Source organism: Pleurodeles waltl, chromosome 6 (genome assembly GCF_031143425.1).
Source record: "Pleurodeles waltl isolate 20211129_DDA chromosome 6, aPleWal1.hap1.20221129, whole genome shotgun sequence".
Taxonomy (NCBI): Eukaryota; Metazoa; Chordata; class Amphibia; order Caudata; family Salamandridae; genus Pleurodeles; species Pleurodeles waltl.
The window spans coordinates 1,701,354,268-1,701,373,103 of record NC_090445.1 but is presented as its reverse complement, the minus strand read 5'-3'; the positions used below and the strand labels follow the sequence as shown (position 1 = coordinate 1,701,373,103).

Below are 18,836 nucleotides of genomic sequence, written 5' to 3'. Positions count from 1 at the left end.
GCCTGCCACTGTGCATCGATTGTCGCTGACTAGAACCCTGCATCAATAAGCACACAGCACCTACCACTGTACACCGATTGTCGCTGAGTAGAAACTTGCATCCATAAGTACACAGCGCCTGCCACTGTGCACCGATTGGCGCTGACTAGAACCCTGCCTCAATAAGCACGCAGCGCCTGCTACTGTACACCGATTGTCGCTGACTAGAACCCTGCATCAATAAGCAAACAGTGCTTGCCACTGTACACCGATTGTCGCTGACTAGAACCCTGCATCAATAAGCACATAGTGCCTGCTACTGTACACTGATTGTCGCTAACTAGAACCCTGCATCAATAAGCACACAACGCCTGCAACTGTACACCGATTGTCGCTGACTAGAACCTTGCATTAATAAGCACACAGCGCGCCTGCCACTGTACACCGATTGTCGCTGACTAGAACCTTGCATCAATAAGCACACAGCACCTGCCACTGTACAACGATTATCGATGACAAGAACCCTGCATCAATAAGCACACAGCGCCTGCCACTGTACACCGATTGTCGCTGACAAGAACCCTGCTTCAATAGGCACATAACGCCTGCCACTGTACACCGATTGTCACTGACTAGAACCTTGCATCAATAAGCACACAGCGCCTGCCACTGTACACCGATTCTCGCTGACTAGAACCCTGCATCAATAAGCAAAGAGCTCCTGCCACTGTACATCGATTGTCGCTGACTAGCACCCTGCATCAATAAGCACACAGCGCCTGCCACTGTACACCGATTGTCGCTGATTAGAAGCCTGCATCAATAAGCACACAGCGCCTGCCACTGTACACCGATTGTCGCTGACTAGAAGAATCTTGCATCGATAAGCACACAGCGCCTGCCACTGTACACCGATTGTTGCTGACTAGAACCCTGCATCAATAAGCAAACTGTTCCTGCCACTGTACACCGATTGTCGCTGACTAGAACCCTGCATGAATAAGCACACATCGCCCGGCACTGTACACCGATTGTCGCTGACTAGAACCCTGCATCAATAAGCAAACAGCGCCTGCCACTGTACACCGATTGTCGCTGACTAGAACCCTGCATCAATAGGCACACAGCGCCTGCCACTGTACCCCGATTGTCGCTGACTAGAACCCTGCATCAATAAGCACACAGCACCTGCCACTGTACACCGACTGTCGCTGACTAGAACCTTGCATCAATAAGCACACAGCGCCTGCACTGTACACTGATTGTCGCTGCCAAGAACCCTTCATCAATAAGCACACAGCGCCTGCCACTGTACACCGATTGTCGCTGACTAGAACCCTGCATCAATAAGCAAACAGCGCCTGCCAATGTACACCGATTGTCGCTGACTAGAACCCTGCATCAATAAGCAAACAGCTCCTGCCATTGTACACAGATTGACGCTGACTGGAACCTTGCATCAATAAGCACACAGAGCCTGCTACTGTACACCGATTGTCGCTGACTAGAACCCTGCATCAATAAGCAAACAGCGCCTGCCACTGGACACCGATTGTCGCTGACTAGCACCCTGCATCAATAAGCACTCAGCGCCTGCCACTGGACACCAATTGTCGCTGACTAGAACCCTGCATCAATAAGCACACAATGCCTGCCACTGTACACTGATTGTCACTGACTAGAACCCTGCATCAATAAGCACACAGCAGCTGCCACTGTACACCGATTGTCGCTGACTAGAACATTGCATCAAAAATCCCACAGCGCCTTCCACTGTACACCGATTGTCGATGACAAGAACCCTGCATCAATAAGCACACAGTGCCTGCCACTGTACACCGATTGTCGCTGACAAGAACCCTGCATCAATAAGCACACAGCGCCAGCCACTGTACACCGATTGTCGATGACAATAACCCTGCATCAATAAGCACACAGCGCCTGCCACTGTACACCGATTTTCGCTGACAAGAACCCTGCATCAATAAGCACATAACGCCTGCCACTGTACACCGATTGTCGCTGACTAGAACCTTGCATCAATAAGCACACAGCGCCTGCCACTGTACACCGATTCTCGCTGACTAGAACCTTGCATCAATAAGCAAACAGCTCCTGCCACTGTACACCGATTGTCGCTGACTAGCACCCTGCATCAATAAGCACACAGCGCCTGCCAATGTACACCGATTGTCGCTGATTAGAACCCTGCATCAATAAGCACACAGCGCCTGCCATTGTACCCCGATTGTCGCTGACTAGAACATTGCATCAATAAGCACACAGCGCCTGCCACTGTACCCCGATTGTCGCTGACCAGAACCTTGCATCAATAAGAACACAGCGCCTGCCGCTGTACACCGATTATCGCTGAATAGAACCCTGCATCAATAAGCACACAGCACCTGCCACTGTACACAGATTGTGGCTGACTAGTACCCTGCATCAATAAGCACACAGCGCCTGCCACTGTACACCGATTGTCGCTGACTAGCACCCTGCATCAATAAGCACACAGCGCCTGCCACTGTACACCGATTGTGCCGACTAGAACCTTGCATTCATAAGCACACAGCGCCTGCCACTGTACACCGATTGTCGCTGACTGGAACCTTGCATCAATAAGCACACAGCACCTGTGTCACTGACTAGAACCTTTCATCAATAAGCACAGAGCGCCTGCCACTGGACACCCATTGTCGCTGACTAGAACCTTGCATCAATAAGCACACAGCGCCTGCCATTGGACACCCATTGTCGCTGACTAGCACCCTGCATCAATAAGCACACAGCACCTGCCACTGGACACCAATTTTCGCTGACTAGAACCCTGCATCAAAAAGCACACAATGCCTGCCACTGTACACTGATTGTCGCTGACTAGAACCCTGCATCAATAAGCACACAGCAGCTGCTACTGTACACCGATTGTCGCTGACTAGAACCTTGCATCAAAAAGCACACAGCGCCTGCCACTGTACGACGATTGTCGCTGACTAGAACCTTGCATCAATTAGCACACAGCGCCTGCACTGTACACCGATTGCCGCTGCCTAGAACCTTGCATCCATAAGCACACAGCGCCTGCCACTGTACACCGATTGTGCCGACTAGAACTCTGCATCAATAAGCACACAGCGCCTGCCAGTGTACACTGATTGTCGCTGACTAGAACCCTGCATCAGTAAGCACACAGAGCCTGCCACTGTACACCGATTGTCGCTGACTGGAACCTTGCATCAATAAGCACACAGCGCCTGCCACTGTACACCGATTGTCACTGACTAGCACCCTGCATCAATAAGCGCCTGCCACTGTACATCGATTGTCGCTGACTAGAACCCTGCATCAATAAGCACACAGCACCTGCCACTGTACACCGATTGTCGCTGACTAGAAACTTGCATCCATAAGTACACAGCGCCTGCCACTGTGCACCGATTGGCGCTGACTAGAACCCTGCCTCAATAAGCACGCAGCGCCTGCTACTGTACACCGATTGTCGCTGACTAGAACCCTGCATCAATAAGCAAACAGTGCTTGCCACTGTACACCGATTGTCGCTGACTAGAACCCTGCATCAATAAGCACATAGTGCCTGCTACTGTACACTGATTGTCGCTAACTAGAACCCAGCATCAATAAGCACACAGTGCCTGCCACTGTACACAGACTGTTGCTGACTAGAACCTTGCATCAATAAGTACACAGCGCCTGTGTCGGTGACTAGAACCTTGCATCAATAAGCACACAGCGCTTGCCACTGGACACTTATTGTCGCTGACTAGAACCTTGCATCAATAAGCACACAACACCTGCCACTGTACACCGATTGTCGCTGACTAGAACCTTGCATCAATGAGGACACAGTGCCTGCCACTGTACACCGATTGTCACTGACTAGAACCCTGCACCAATAATCACACAGTGCCTGCCACTGTACAGCGATTGTCGCTGACTAGAACCTTGCATCAATAAGCACACAGCGCCTATGTCGCTGACCAGAACCTTCCATCAATAAGCACACAGCGCCTGCCACTGGACACTTATTGTCGCTGACTAGAACCTTGCATCAATAAGCACACAGCGCCTGCCACTGGACACCGATTGTCGCAGACTAGCACCCTGCATCAATAAGCACACAGCGCCTGCCACTGGACACCCATTGTCGCTGACTGGAACCTTGCATCAATAAGCACACAGCGCCTGCCACTGTACACCGATTGTCGCTGACTAGCACCTTGCATCAATAAGCACACACCGCCTGCAACTGTACACCGAATGTCGCTGACTAGCACCCTGCATCAATAAGCGCCTGCCACTGTACACCGATTGTCGCTGACTAGAACCCTGCATCAATAAGCACACAGTGCCTGCCACTGTACACCGATTGTCGCTGACTAGAAACTTGCATCCATAAGTACACAGCGCCTGCCACTGTGCACCGATTGTCGCTGACTAGAACCCTGCGTCAATAAGCACGCAGCGCCTGCCACTGTACACCGATTGTCGCTGACTAGAACCCTGCATCAATAAGCAAACAGTGCTTGCCACTGTACACCGATTGTCGCTGACTAGAACTCTGCATCAATAAGCACATAGTGCCTGCTACTGTACACTGATTGTCGCTAACTAGAACCCAGCATCAATAAGCACACAGTGCCTGCCACTGTACACAGACTGTTGCTGACTAGAACCTTGCATCAATAAGTACACAGCGCCTGTGTCGGTGACTAGAACCTTACATCAATAAGCACACAGCGCTTGCCACTGGACACTTATTGTCGCTGACTAGAACCTTGCATCAATAAGCACACAATACCTGCCACTGTACACCGATTGTCGCTGACTAGAACCTTGCATCAATAAGCACACAGTGCCTGCCACTGTACAGCGATTGGCGCTGACTAGAACCTTGCATCAATAAGCACACAGCGCCTGTGTCGCTGACTAGAACCTTGCATCAATAAGCACACAGCGCCTGCCACTGGACACCCATTGTCGCTGCCTAGAACCTTGCATCCATAAGCACACAGCACCTGCCACTGTACCCCGATTGTCGCTGACTAGAACCCTGCATCAATAAGCACACAGCGCCTGCCACTGTACACCGATTGTTGCTGACTAGAACCTTGCATCCATAAGCACAGAGCACCTGCCACTGTACACCAATTGTCACTGACTGGAACCTTGCATCAATAAGCACACAGCGCCTGCCACTGTACACCGATTGTGCAGACTAGAACCGTGCATCCATAAGCACACAGCGCCTGCCACAGTACCCTGATTGTCGCTGACTAGAACCGTGCATCAATAAGCACACAGCGGCTGTCACTGTACCCCGATTGTGCCGACTAGAACCTTGCATCCATAAGCACACAGCGCCTGCCACTGTACACCGATTGTCGCTGCCTAGAACCCTGCATCAATAAGCACACAGCACCTGCCACTGTACCCCGATTGTCGCTGACTAGAACCCTGCATCAATAAGCACATAGTGCCTGCCACTGTACACCGATTGTCGCTGACTAGAACCCTGCATCAATAAGCACACAGCGGCTGTCACTGTACCGCGATTGTGCCGACTAGAACCTTGCATCCATAAGCACACAGCGCCTGCCACTGTCATCACTGACCTAGAATCCTGGAGCACCAACCTCTAGAAACAAATGCATCTTCAATTTTATTGGCAACAGCTGAGCTCAGTGATTGAAGTTCTTACTCCAAACATCTGTATGACTTGGAAAACCCAACTGTGAATTTCAGCAAGGCATGTTGAGGTATTCATCCTTTGTTACGCTGAGTACCATTACAGAGGGTAGAAGCAATTAGAACAGCTATGAATGTCAACAAACTGCAGTTTTGAAGACCTCTGTACACATACACTTACTACAGCAGCAGACAGGCACACAACCATTCTGAATTGTACATTTCTGTCTTCTTTGTGGGATCATGTCTCATGTCTGAATGTGCTGAGCTAATCACGTGAATGTCCCAGGTGGGTGTAGCAAGCGCTGTAAAACGCAACAGCACTAGATGATATCACCTATGCACACCATGATGCCTCTTTCTACAGTTGTGAAACCTGAGATTGCATGCTATCTCGAAAAGCTAAATTCCACAATGTTCCTAATAATCTGTATGAACAATTGACCTTGACATCAAACTAGTAAGTGTTCCCTCTCTCCTTCCTATCTCTTTATTCTCTATCCACTGCATGCCTTATTCTTTTAATGTAGCCTACTCTATGCCACATGCCTGTCTCTCTTGCTCTCTATCATTAACTTTCTGCCAATTGCTCAGAAGTCATCTCATAGATCACACCCTTCCCCATAGCTCAAACCTCTCCTCATAGATCATACCTCTCCTTCTTTGAAACCATCTCTCTGGAACAAGCCAATAACTAATCTGCACCACCCTTTCTAGTCATTCCACCACCCTGAGCAGCGTATCACCAGGGGTATTAAGGGGCAGATTCAACAGCCCCTAGCGTGTCCTTGCGTCACATTATTGTCATTTTTTTACGCAATGTGGCCCAACCAAGCCAAAATTGCTGCGCCAAATTTACAAAGTAGCACAATGTATGCATTGCACCTCTTTGTAACCGTTTGCGCTATATTATGCCTGCACCAGGCATAATGTATGGAAAGGGGGCATTCCCCCATTAGGAGGACTGAAAAAATGGCGCAAAGAAATCAAAAAGATTTCTTTGCATCATTTGTTTCTGCACTTTTAACGCCTGCTCAGAGCAGGGTTTTAAAAGTTGGCCCACCATTGTTTACAATGGGCCTCAATGGGCCTTGCAGAATTAGTTTCAATCTTTTTGACACTACCTCTGCAAAGCTCTGGAACTAGTGTCAAAAATTCTGATGCTAGATCCCTATCGCCATGGTGCGCCGTATATTAAATATGGCGCACACATGGTGGTGTTAGGGGGGCACTAAGGGGCCCAAGAAAAGTGACACTGCACTGGGTACAGCGCCACTTTTCTTAAATCAGGGTCTAAGTGTTATATACAGTAAAAGCAGTTACAATACAATCCCAGTCACTGTAAACCTCATCCCACCGCCCTAGAACCTTGGAGAGATTCACTCACACAACGCTAGCACTATAGACATGAGAATCCATGTTACTATACACGACCACCTCTATGCACATCTCAGAAACCTTCCTTCCATCTTTGGTTGCCCTGGGCTGTTAATATCTGGAGAATCTACCTGCACATTCCTCCTTTGAGGGATGCACGGGACCTGAATGTGCTTTCCTGATGAAATACAAAGAATCTGCCTTTGCATTCCATTTATGAGAGATCCACAGAATCCACCTATACATTCCAACTGTGAAGGATCCACAGGATCGGCCTGTACATTCCAACTGTGAAGGATCCACAGGATCGGCCTGTACATTCCCACTGTGAGGTATTTGTAGGATTTACATCTACATTCCTCCTCTGAAGGATAACAGGATCTTAATGTGCATTCCACCTGTGAGGCATCCGCAGAATCTACCTGCACATTAATCCTGTAGAGGATCGAAAGGTACAGAATGATTATTAATCCTCTGAGAGATCCAGTAGATCTATCTGTGCATACCACCTGGTAGGAATCCAAGGGATATACCTCTGCATGCCTCCTATGAGGGATCCATAGCATATGTATTACTCCTATGAGGAATCCACAGGATCTGCCTGTGCATTCCTACTGTGACGGGTTCATAAATGGTGCATTACTGCTGTGAGGTATCCATAGCATCTGCCTGGGTATTCCCCCTGCGAGGGATCCATAGGATCTGCCTCGACCAGAATTTACTGGTGAATCCATAGGATCAGCATGGGCATTCATCGTGTGAGGAATCAATCGAATCGACCTATGCACCCAACCTATGATGGATTCCTGATATTCAAGCATCGGTTCTCTGATCCTAGCCATCATGCCCTGAGACACGGGGGCGTTGACGTTCTAGTCCTGGGCACATCCCGTCCTTGATCCTAGTAAAGAACATTACGTGATTTATTTATTTGGAAAACCGGTAAAGCTCTCATTGTGTCACTTTATAGTTATAATATTGGAGACATTTTCTTCATGGGAACATTCACAGGTTTTATATGTGTGACCATTTGTTCCACTACCTGTGGTAATTCGAAGTCAGTGTCTGACACATTTGAAACCCGAGTATATATTTCAAGGAATTGAATTGGATTAAACTTTGTCCCTTGTGAAAGGGGTTATCGCCCCAAAATGAATTAGAACATGGTTTGTTGTGGAAGTGGAGATTTATTAGAATCCGATTTTGAGTAATGATGGATTTAAATCTACAAAGTACTTGGAATAATAAGTGCTTATTCAACATAAAAAATACTACTTCCTGAACTCCTCTTTTATGTATATAGTTCTGTGACACAAGATGCAATAAACAAGACTCCCCTTGAAAACTGGAAGTCACCACATACATGAGGATGTGTATCCAAAGCCATTATTCAATCCCAGACTGGGGTTACTTTACACATAAAATGCATCCACCGGATGAACTTTAATTGGGAAAAAGAGAGGTATGCAATCCATGGTGCTTTATCTCCACAGATTATGCAATCGGAGCCTGCTTGCTGGAGTAAGGGCACCGGGCTCTGGTTATGAGCGCAATCAACCCTGCATAACGAGTCTGTCCTAATGAGGAAAGGAAGAAGCTCACGGGCCTCTGATGAGAAGGGCAGTAATAAAAGGGAGGGAGTGGCCTACATCTATAATGTGTCGCCTGTCCTAAACTCATGGTGACTGAGACCACAGGACAGGATCTAAAAGAGCTGAGTCAAGCCTTGTCAGCCCACATCAAGGTACAACCGAGCCAGAAGTGTCATATGCTAGAATATCTCATGTTCTGTATCTAAGAATTGCTCAGGACCTGCACCTTGATATCTCCTAGTGCCTGCTCTCTGAAATCTGGGGACCCTACACCTTAGAATCTCTAGGCTCCTGGATCTTAGACTCTCCAGAGTCCTGTACTTTAGAATATCTGAAGTTCTGCACTTTGAAATCTCCATAGTCCTGCACTCGGAATCTCTGGAGTCCTCCACCTTCAAATATCTGGAGTTCTCCATCTTGGTCCTGCACCTTGGAATCTTAAAAGACCTACTTTCTGGAATCTGTGTAGGAAGGTGACTTCTTCTAGCACGGTTACCCCCATTTTCAGCCTGTTTGTCAGTGTTTGTAAGTGTGTTTTTACTGTCTCACTGGGATCCTGCTAGTCAGGACCCCAGTGCTCATAGTTTGTGGCCTGTAGGTCAGTATGTGTTGCTGTGTGTTAGTATGCTTTATTGTCTCACTGGAGTTCTGCTAACCTCACTGGAGTTCTGCTAACCAGAACTCCAGTGCTCATGCTCTCTCTACTTACCAAATGTGTCACGATAGTCTAGTGACTCCATATTCCAATTCAGTGTGGCACAAAGGACCCACCTTATAAGTTCCTAGTATATGGTGCCTAGGTACCCAGGGCATTGGGGTTCCAGGAGATCCTTATGGGTTGCAGCATTTCTTTTGCCACCCATAAGGATCTCAAACAAAACCTTCTATACTATTTCACAGCCATTTTCACTGCACTAAGGTAACTTATAAGCCACCTATATGTCTAACCTTCAGTTCCTGAAGGCTCGGTGCAAAGTTACTGTGTGTGAGGGCACCCTTGCACTAGCAGAGGTGCCCCCACGTTGTCCAGGTCCAAATCCCGGACTTCGTGAGTGCGGGGATGCTGTTAGAAGTGTGCACTTCATATAGGTCAATACCTATATGTAGCTTCACAATGTGGCTATGTAAGGTGTCTAGGATTGTGAAATTGAACCCCCAATCCAATTCTGGTATTCGGGGGCCAATTCCATGTACCCTGGGGGCCCCACCATGGACCTGCCAAACCAGCTCTCTGAGGTTTCCACTGCAGCCCCAGCTGATGCCGCCTCACAGACAGGCTGCTGCCCTCCTGGGGCTTGGGCAGCCCAATCCCAGGAAAGCATTTCCTTTGGGAGAGGGGTGTTACACCATCTCCCCTTGGAAATAGGTGTTACAGGCATGGGAGGGGTAGCCTCTGGAAATGCTTTGAAGGGCACAGATGGTGCCCTCCTTGCATAAGCCAGTCTACACCCATTCAGGGACTCCCAGTCCCTGCTCTGGTGCGAAACCAGACAAAGAAAAGGGGAGTGACCACTCCCCTGTCCATCACCACCCCAGGGGTGGTGCCCAGAGCTCCTCCAGAGTGTCCCTGGCGTTAGCCATCTTGGATTCCAAGGTGTGGGGACCCTCTGGGGAAAACTGAGTGGCCAGTGCCAGAAGGTGACGTCAGAGACTCCTCTTGATAGTTCCTCTGCAGATAAGGTAGCCAATCCTCCTCTCAGGGCTATTTAGGGGCTCTACTATGGGTGTTTCCTCAGATTTTGGTTTGCAAGACTCCGCCAGGATTCCTCTTCATCCTCTGCTTCAGCCTCTGACCATCGGATCAACCGCAGACCGATCCAGGAACTCTGTAACTGCAACAAAGTAACCAAGAAGGCTACTGTGAACCTGCAACTTCAGCTCCTGCCACCAATTGCAACAGTTTCCAAGGAGTGCATCCTCTGAGGGCTCCCTGCCTTCCACCTGCACCAGAAGGACCGAAGAAATCTCCTGTGGAGTGACGGAGTCACTTCCCTGCTTCAGCAGGCACCTTTCAGCAACGACGACCGGTACTCTGGGACTCTTCTCCTGTCGACGAGCATGATCCCTGGAACACAGGTGGTGGACCAAAGTAACCCCGACTGTCCAAAGGTCCAGCTGTCCAAATTTGGTGGAGGTAAGAGCTTGTCTCCCCGTGCCAGACAGTACCCCTGTGCATCGTGTCTTCTGCAGCTTCTTGGGCTTCTGCGCACTTCTTCCAAGAATCCTTCCTGCACATCCTGCGATGCTCAGCTCCCTGAGTTGTTCCCCGGCGGCGTGGGATCCCTTCGTGTAGTGCTGCGATGACCGCAATTTGCAACTCCTTTGTTTCCATGTCCTGGGACTCCTGTGGGTGCTGCCTGGTCTTCTCAGGGCTCTCTAAAGTGCTGAGAGCCCCCTCTGTCTCCTCAGTCCGAGTTGAGACCCCCAGGTCCCTCCTGGGCCCAGGCAGTGCTTCTTTGACACAAACCACGTATTTAAAGGAACCAAGGCATATTGGTGGAATCCAGTGAGGAAAACTGCCTGCATCCAACAACTCGATGTGGGACATCTCTTGCACCAAGCAGGAACCCGCAGCTATCTTCTTTGGTGCAGTTCTGTACTTTTCTTCCACCCAGAGGATCCACTTTTGCACCTTTTTCCAGGTTGGCAGGGGCTCCTGTTCTTCCTGGACTCTTCTTCGACTTCTGGACTTGGTCTCCTCTCTTCACAGGTCTTCAGGTCCAGGAATTCATTGTTGGTTTCTTGCAGTCTTGCTTGGTCCTTGCAAAATCCTTTATCACAACTTCTAGTGTGATCTGAGGAAACTTGCTGTACTTTACTCCTGTCTTCCTGGGCTCTGGGGTGGGGTATTTTACTTGCCTTTGGTATTTTCTTACACTCCCAGCACCCCTCTACACACTACACTTGCCTAGGGGGGAAACCGACATTCCCATTCCACTATTTTAGAATATGGTTTGTGTTGCCCCTTTGCCTATTGCATTCTATTGTGTTTTCACTGTTTGCACTATTTTCTGACTGTGTACTTACCTGTTTTGGTCTCTAGTGTATATATTGTGTATAATACTTACCTCTAGTAGGAGTATTGCCTCTAAGATATTTTTGGCCTTGTGACACTAAAATAAAGTACCATTATGGGACATGATTGCAGTGATCTTGTAAGCAGTCCTGAAGGAATTCCATTCAGGATGGCCAGGATGGGCCATATGTGTCGTACGGTCAGGTTGTTATACAACCAACCAACTGGTTAGGTAGAGCAGATGAACTAGGTAGGTGCTCCAGCGCCACCCATGGATGAGACCCACAGGCTTCTTTGGTGACGTCCGGGTGTCACTCATGGATATGTTTTTTGGTGAGAAGGCTGATCCTAGAGTACAATAAAAAAACAGAGACACAGCAGGCACCTTCAGTCTCTCCACATCCACAAGGCAGTATCCCTAACAGTGTTGTCCATTTTGAGGCATCCCCAGGGGCTTAGTACACAGACAATGCCAAGACCCGCCACCCCAGCAACCGGTACACCAGGCAGCATCCAGGCCTGCAGGGAGAGCAAACTTCCCAGTCATCCGGTCCTTTGGCAGTAGCCTCCTAGTCACTTTAGCTTGCCTGTATCACCACACAACTACCCTGTGGAAGGCAGAATCTCCACAGGTGTCAAGCCACAACATCCAACATGTGGGTCCTGCAGATAATTTAATGGGGCTATGCCTTTCCATTCCCTTCTGCCCACATAAGAATGGCTTTCAGAGGAATAGTTGTCCGTTTTGCTGCAAGAAGTTCAGGCTCTTTTGGGGAAAAGGATGGGGGCCTTCACCCTATTTTAGATCTCTGATCTCTCAATTTCCTACTGCAGAAGGATAGATTGAAGATGCTCATGCTGGAGCAGAAGCTCTGATCTAGGGGACTACATGATAGCATTGGACCTGCAGGATGCCTATTGCCATGTTCCCTTCATGCAAGCCTTTACACGCTACTGGCATAGGCGAGCTCTGCAGTGGGATCCAAAGTCTCTATAGGCCAAGCACCAAGTGAACCTGTCAGATTTTATCCAGGTTTTGCTGGTGACTGCAAAAGATCTGCAGTGGTGGCTGCTTGATCGCAACTGGACAACTGACAAACCCCTCTCCCTACCTCACCCACAGTTGATGCTGGTGACAGATGCATCAGTGCTGGGGAAGACACTTGGGAAAGGTGGTGGTCAGAGAATTCTGGTCTTTTGCATCAACCTTTCTCCCATCAACCTGTTGAAGTTTGTAAGAAGGTACCATCTTGCCTGGCATGTTACCCCCATTTTTACTTGTGTGTATGTTTGTTTTTGCCTGTGTCACTGGGATCCTGCTAGCCAGGACCCCAGTGCTCATAAAGTATGCCCTGTATGTGTTCCCTGTGTGGTGCCTAACTGTATCACTGAGGCTCTGCTAACCAGAACCTCAGTGTTCATGCTCTCTCGGCTTTTAAAATTGTCTCTGCAGTCTAGTGACTAATTTTACCAATTCTCATTGGCACACTGGAACACCCTTATAATTCCCTGGTATATGGTACCTAGGTACCCAGGGTATTGGGGTTCCAGGAGATCCCTATGGGCTGCAGCATTTCTTTTGCCACCAATAGGGAGCTCAGACAATTCTTACACAGGCCTGCCACTGCAGCCTGCGTGAAATAACATCCACGTTATTTCACAGCCATTTTTCACTGCACTTAAGTAACTTATAAGTCACCTATATGTCTAACCCCCACCTGGTGAAGGTTGGGCACAAATTTGCTAAGTGTGAGGGCACCCTGGCACTAGCCAAGGTGCCCCCACATCGATCAGGGCAATTTCCCTGAACTTTGTGAGTGCGGGGACACCATTACACGTGTGCACTACATATAGGTTAATACCTATATGTAGCATCACAATGGTAACTCCGAACATGGCCACGAAACATGTATAGGATCATGGAATCGTCACCCCAATACCATTCTGGTATTGGGGGGACAATTCCATGCAGCCCCGGGGCTCTAGCATAGAAACCGGGTACTGCCAAACTAGCTCTCTGGGGTTTTCTGGGCAGCTGCTGCCAACCCTCAGACAGGTTTCTGCCCTCCTGGGGTCTGGGCAGCCCAGTCCCAGGAAGGCAGAACAAAGAATTTCCTCTGAGAGAGGGTGTTACACCCTCTCCCTTTGGAAATAAGTGTGAAGGGCTGGGGAGGAGTAGCCTCCCCCAGCCTCTGGAAATGCTTTGAAGGGCACAGATGGTGCCCTCCTTGCATAAGCCAGTCTACACTGGTTCAGGGATCCCCCAGCCCTGCTCTGGCGTGAAACTGGACAAAGGAAAGGGGAGTGACCACTTCCCTGACCTGCACCTCCCCAGGGGAGGTGCCCAGAGCTCCTCCAGTGTGTCCCAGACCTCTGCCATCTTGGATGCAGAGGTGTGAAGGCACAATGGACACCTCTGGGTGGCCAGTGCCAGCAGGTGATGTCAGAGACCCCTCCTGATAGGTGCTTACCTTTCTCTGTAGCCAATCCTCCTCTGAGGGCTATTTAGGGTCTCTCCTGTGGGTATATCGGCAGATAACGAATGCAAGAGCTCACCAGATTTCCTCTGCAATTCTCTCTTTGACTTCTGTGAAGGATCGACCGCTAACTGCTCCAGGACGCCTGCATAACCGCAACAAAGTAGCAAGAAGACTACCAGCAACATTGTAGCGCCTAATCCTGCCGGCTTTCTCGAGTGCTTCCTGGTGGTGCATGCTCTGAGGGCTGTCTGCCTTTACCCTGCACTGGAAATCCTGAATAAATCTCCTGTGGGTTGACGGAGTCTTCCCCCTGCTACCACAGGCATCAAACGTCTGCATCACCAGTCCTCTTGGTCCCCTTTCATCTCGACAAGCATGGTCCCTGGAACATAGGAGCTGGATCCAAGTGACCCCCACAGTCCAGTGGTCCTTCTGTCCTAGTTTGGTGGAGGTAAGTCCTTGCCTCCCCACGCCAGACAGCAACCCTGTGTACTGCGCGAACTGCAGCTGCTAGGGCTTCTGTGCACTTTTGCAAGGATTCCTTCGTGCACAGCCTAGCCCAGGTCCACAGCACTCCGTCCTGCATTGCCCAACTCGCTGAGTTGACCTCCGGCTTTGCAGGACCTTCTTTTGTGTTGCTGAGTCGACAGTCCTGTTCCGCTCTCTTGAACGCCTGTTCAAGTGCTTCTGCTGGTGCTGCCTGCTTCTGCGTGGGCTCCCCGTGTTGCTGGGTGCCCCCTCTGTCTCCTCTTCCAAGTGGCGACCTCCTGGTCCATCCTGGGCCTGGGCAGCACCATTTATCCTCAACTGCGACTCTTGATCCAGGAATCTGTCTTCAGTGCTTTGCAGTCAGTTGCTGTTCTTGCAGAATCCCCTATCTCGACTTTACTATCTTTCTGGGGTAGTAGGGTAACTTTACTCCTACTTTTCAGGGTCTTGGGGGGGGTATCTTGGACAGCCTTAGTGTGTTCTGACACTCCCAGCGAACCTCTACACACTACACTAGGCCTGGGGTCCATTCGTGGTTCGTATTATACTTTTGGAGATTATGGTTTGTGTTGCCCCTAGGCCTATTGTCTCCTATTGCATTCTATTGTGTCCTACAATGTTTGCTCTAACTTTTTAAGTGTATTACTTATCTGATTTTTGTCTGTGTATATATTTTGTGTATTTTACTTACCTCCTAAGGGAGTATATCCTCTGAGATACTTTGGGCATATTGTCACTAAAATAAAGTACCTTTATTTTTAGTAACTCAGAGTACTGTGTTTCTTATGATATAGTACCTCTATGATATAAGTGGTATAGTAGGAGCTTTGCATGTCTCCTAATTCAGCCTAAGCTGCTCTGCTATAGCTACCTCTAACAGCCTAAGCTGCTAGAACACCTCTAATCTACTAATAAGGGATAACTGGACCTGGCACAAGGTGTAAGTACCACTTGGTACCCACTATAAGCCAGGATAGCCTCCTACAAAGTTGGGGCCATTCGCTTGGCACTGAAAGCCTTCCTGCCATCCATCCAGGGTAGACTGTTTCAGGTTCTCACGGGCAATACCACCATTATGTGGTATTGAAACTAACAGGGTGTGGTGGGGTCCTGTGACTTGTGCCAGGAAGCCCTTGTGCCACTGGAACTAGCTGAATCATCAGCATATTTCCCTAATCATGCATCACCTGTCGTGAAGTGCCATGATGGACAAATTCAGCTGGGGACGTCTCGTGGATCACGAATAGCAGTCCTACCCAGAGGTGATGCAGGGCAACTTCTAGCAATAGGGGGAACCCTGGCTCTATTTCTTTTCCGCTGCCAAGAATGCTCAAGGTCAACACTTTTGCATGCTGACATTTCCAAGAAAGCTTCTCTTGGGGCACATTTCGACTAGAGTGGAGCACAGGACGTCTGTATGCCTTCCTGCTACCACCTCTCCTGCCCTGAGTTCTGAAGAAGATCAAGAATGACCAGGTCCAAATCATCCTAGAGACTGTGGATTGGTCCAGGAGAGTGTGTTACCTGAACTTCTGGGCATGAGCATCTGAAGTACAATCATCTGCTGCTTCGGGACGATCTTCTGTTGTAGCATCAGGGCAGGGTTTTGCACCTGGCTCTGTGCTATCTACACCTCCATGCGTGGACAATGAGCAGTGGCAGTTGACTGTATTCAATCTTCCTCACATATAAAGTGGATGTCATCTTGTAGCCAGGCGCGCGTCTCTTTATGCCGGTTGCTGGGACAAGTTTGTGGCTTGGTGTTCTACCCATAATACAGACCCATAAAAGGCCAAACTAAAGGTAGCTTATTGTGTGAGGGAGCTTCAATCCAGCTGCCTTATACCACATTCTTTCAGGGCAAACTGTTGTCGAGGACTAGAGTGGCCTTTTTACCAAGGTTGTGACTCCCTTCTACATTGTATAGTACATCACACTTCCGATGTTCTTCAACCTGCCTCACCCTCAAAAGAGGAGAGGAAACTCCATCTTTTGAACCCCAAAAGAGTACTGAGCTGTTATATCGATATTGACCATCAGATGGCTGATCAGCTCTTTGTGGGGTTCTCTGGGGCAAAGAAAGGCAAGGATGTGGGGAAAAGGACTTTGTCCAGGTGGATAGTGTACGTTAAGATCTACTCCATCTTGGCCAAGAAGCAGCCCCTGGAAGGACTGAGGGCCAATTCTGCCTGTTCTGGATATTTGTCAGAGCACAACGTGGGAATTAGTGCACACATTCACGAGGCATTTCTGCCTTGAGATCCAGGTCTGACTGGAAAGGCATTTTGGTAGTTATATCCTGCAGGACCTTTTGGTCTGAGTCATTCCACAGACCCACCACCGAGGGAGGTACTGCTTTGGCATCTATTCTATTGGTGAGGACTCTACATTTAGCAGTATCCATCAGAAGAGCGTTGATGCTTTTGTTGTAAATGTTCTATCTTACCACAGATTTTTCACTGTCTCTCCTTCTCCCCTTTCTGTGTTGATTTCAATGCGGGTTGACCATAAGTTTGGCTACTACGGTGACCACTGTGTCAGCACCATAGCCAAAGTCCGAATGCCCGATGGAGTAAGGTCTGTCTGAGAAATGGCTATATTTCAGCCTGCCCAATTAGAATGGGTGGACATACAGCCATTATTTACTATATATCACAGCCAGGGAAAGCCTGGTGGTAAAAGACAGGAATAAATATTAAACAGTCCTCTCACCAAAGTATTCAACTCCCATGGCGAGGGGGGCATTATCTTTTTTATTCTCAAAAATAAAATCCCACTTGGGGATGTTCTTTTAGAAAATAAATAGAAAAGCTGTTTGGTACAGGGCTCTGTCCTGCTGACGCAATGCATTATGCATTATAAATGACCGACTGCTTATAGGTCATTTATAAATGTGGCATGCAGTTTCTCCACCAGAGGGATGGAGTAATTTACTTCATCCCCCTGATGGAACAACGGGTCTGTCTGCCCATATATAAAACATGGCCCTATTTCTTTAGGTGGTCCTGACGTCATTTATCCGTAAAGCCTGTGAGAAGGATGCATTGCTAGCTGCACTTCAGAACACAACATCAAGCAGCATGATGCCTCATTAGGATTTATTAAATATGAGTTAGCAAGACTAAGGGCCAGACTGCCCATCGAGTTCTATGCAACTTATGCACGGACACTCACCCCCAAGCTGGCGAAGCTGTATAACCAGGCACGAACGATCGGCAGTCTTCCGGCCTCGACGGGTGAAGCCTTAATCGTACCACTGCTCAAGCCAGGCAAACCTCCTGACGAGGTGGGGCATACAGGCCCCTCTCCATGCTTAACTCGGACTATAAAATATTGAATCGGGTATTAGCAACAAGATAACTGCCATACATGACACAGCTGGTCCACCAGGATCAAGCAGGATTTCTCCCTACTAGGGGCACTGCCCAGAATGTATGCCGGCTACTATCCCTCATTCAATCGGCGACCCCCGCGGACCCAGGGTCTCGGGTCATTGCCATGAATATAGAGAAGGCATTTGACAGCCTGGAGTGGGATTACCTACACAGGGTCCTTGCTCACATGGGCCTCGGGGAAGGCTTTATTAAATGGACAAAGCTGCTCTACGCAGACCCCAAGGCTAGTGTTAGAATGGGCACATTCATTTTGGCACAGTATTCAGTCAGCAGGGGCACCAGACAGAGGTGTCCATTGTCGCCACTGCTGTTCGCTCTGGCGATGGAGCCGCTAGCCGCTCAGGCCAGCACAGCTGCTTGGTACCAAGGTCTGGTCAGGCTCGGTCGGCGACATGTGATCGCGCTGTATGCAGACGACCTCCTCTTATTCTTACAAAATACTGGCCCGGAAAGGGAGGGGGCGCAGACTCTACTGGCATGCTTCGGACAGTTATCAGGATTGCGGGTCAACTGGCAAAAATAATTTTTATTTCCGATTGCGGCGGGCGCTGCGCCACCAACAGAGCTGGGTGGAGTGACATGGGAACCACGTTGTACCACGTACCTAGGGGTGAGAATATTTCACTCCCAGACAGATTTTCTAGATGGCAACATCGGAAGGGCGGTGGGGGCTCTGAGGTCGAGCTTCGGTTTTTGGGGATCACTCCCGTTATCGGTGGCCGGGCGGGTTTCCCTCCTCAAGATGGTGGCGCTGCTCCGACTGCTGTACTATTTTGCGGCATTACCTCTCTGGGTGCCG

The 18,836-nt window shown here is 49.1% G+C and overlaps 1 protein-coding gene across 1 annotated transcript in view; it reads right to left on the bottom strand.

Annotated features, from left to right (window-relative positions):
• The window catches only part of LOC138301383 (E3 ubiquitin-protein ligase TRIM11-like), a 194,872-nt gene that overhangs the window by 62,268 nt on the left and 113,768 nt on the right, over positions 1-18,836 (bottom strand). The gene's annotated exons all lie outside the window — the stretch shown is intronic.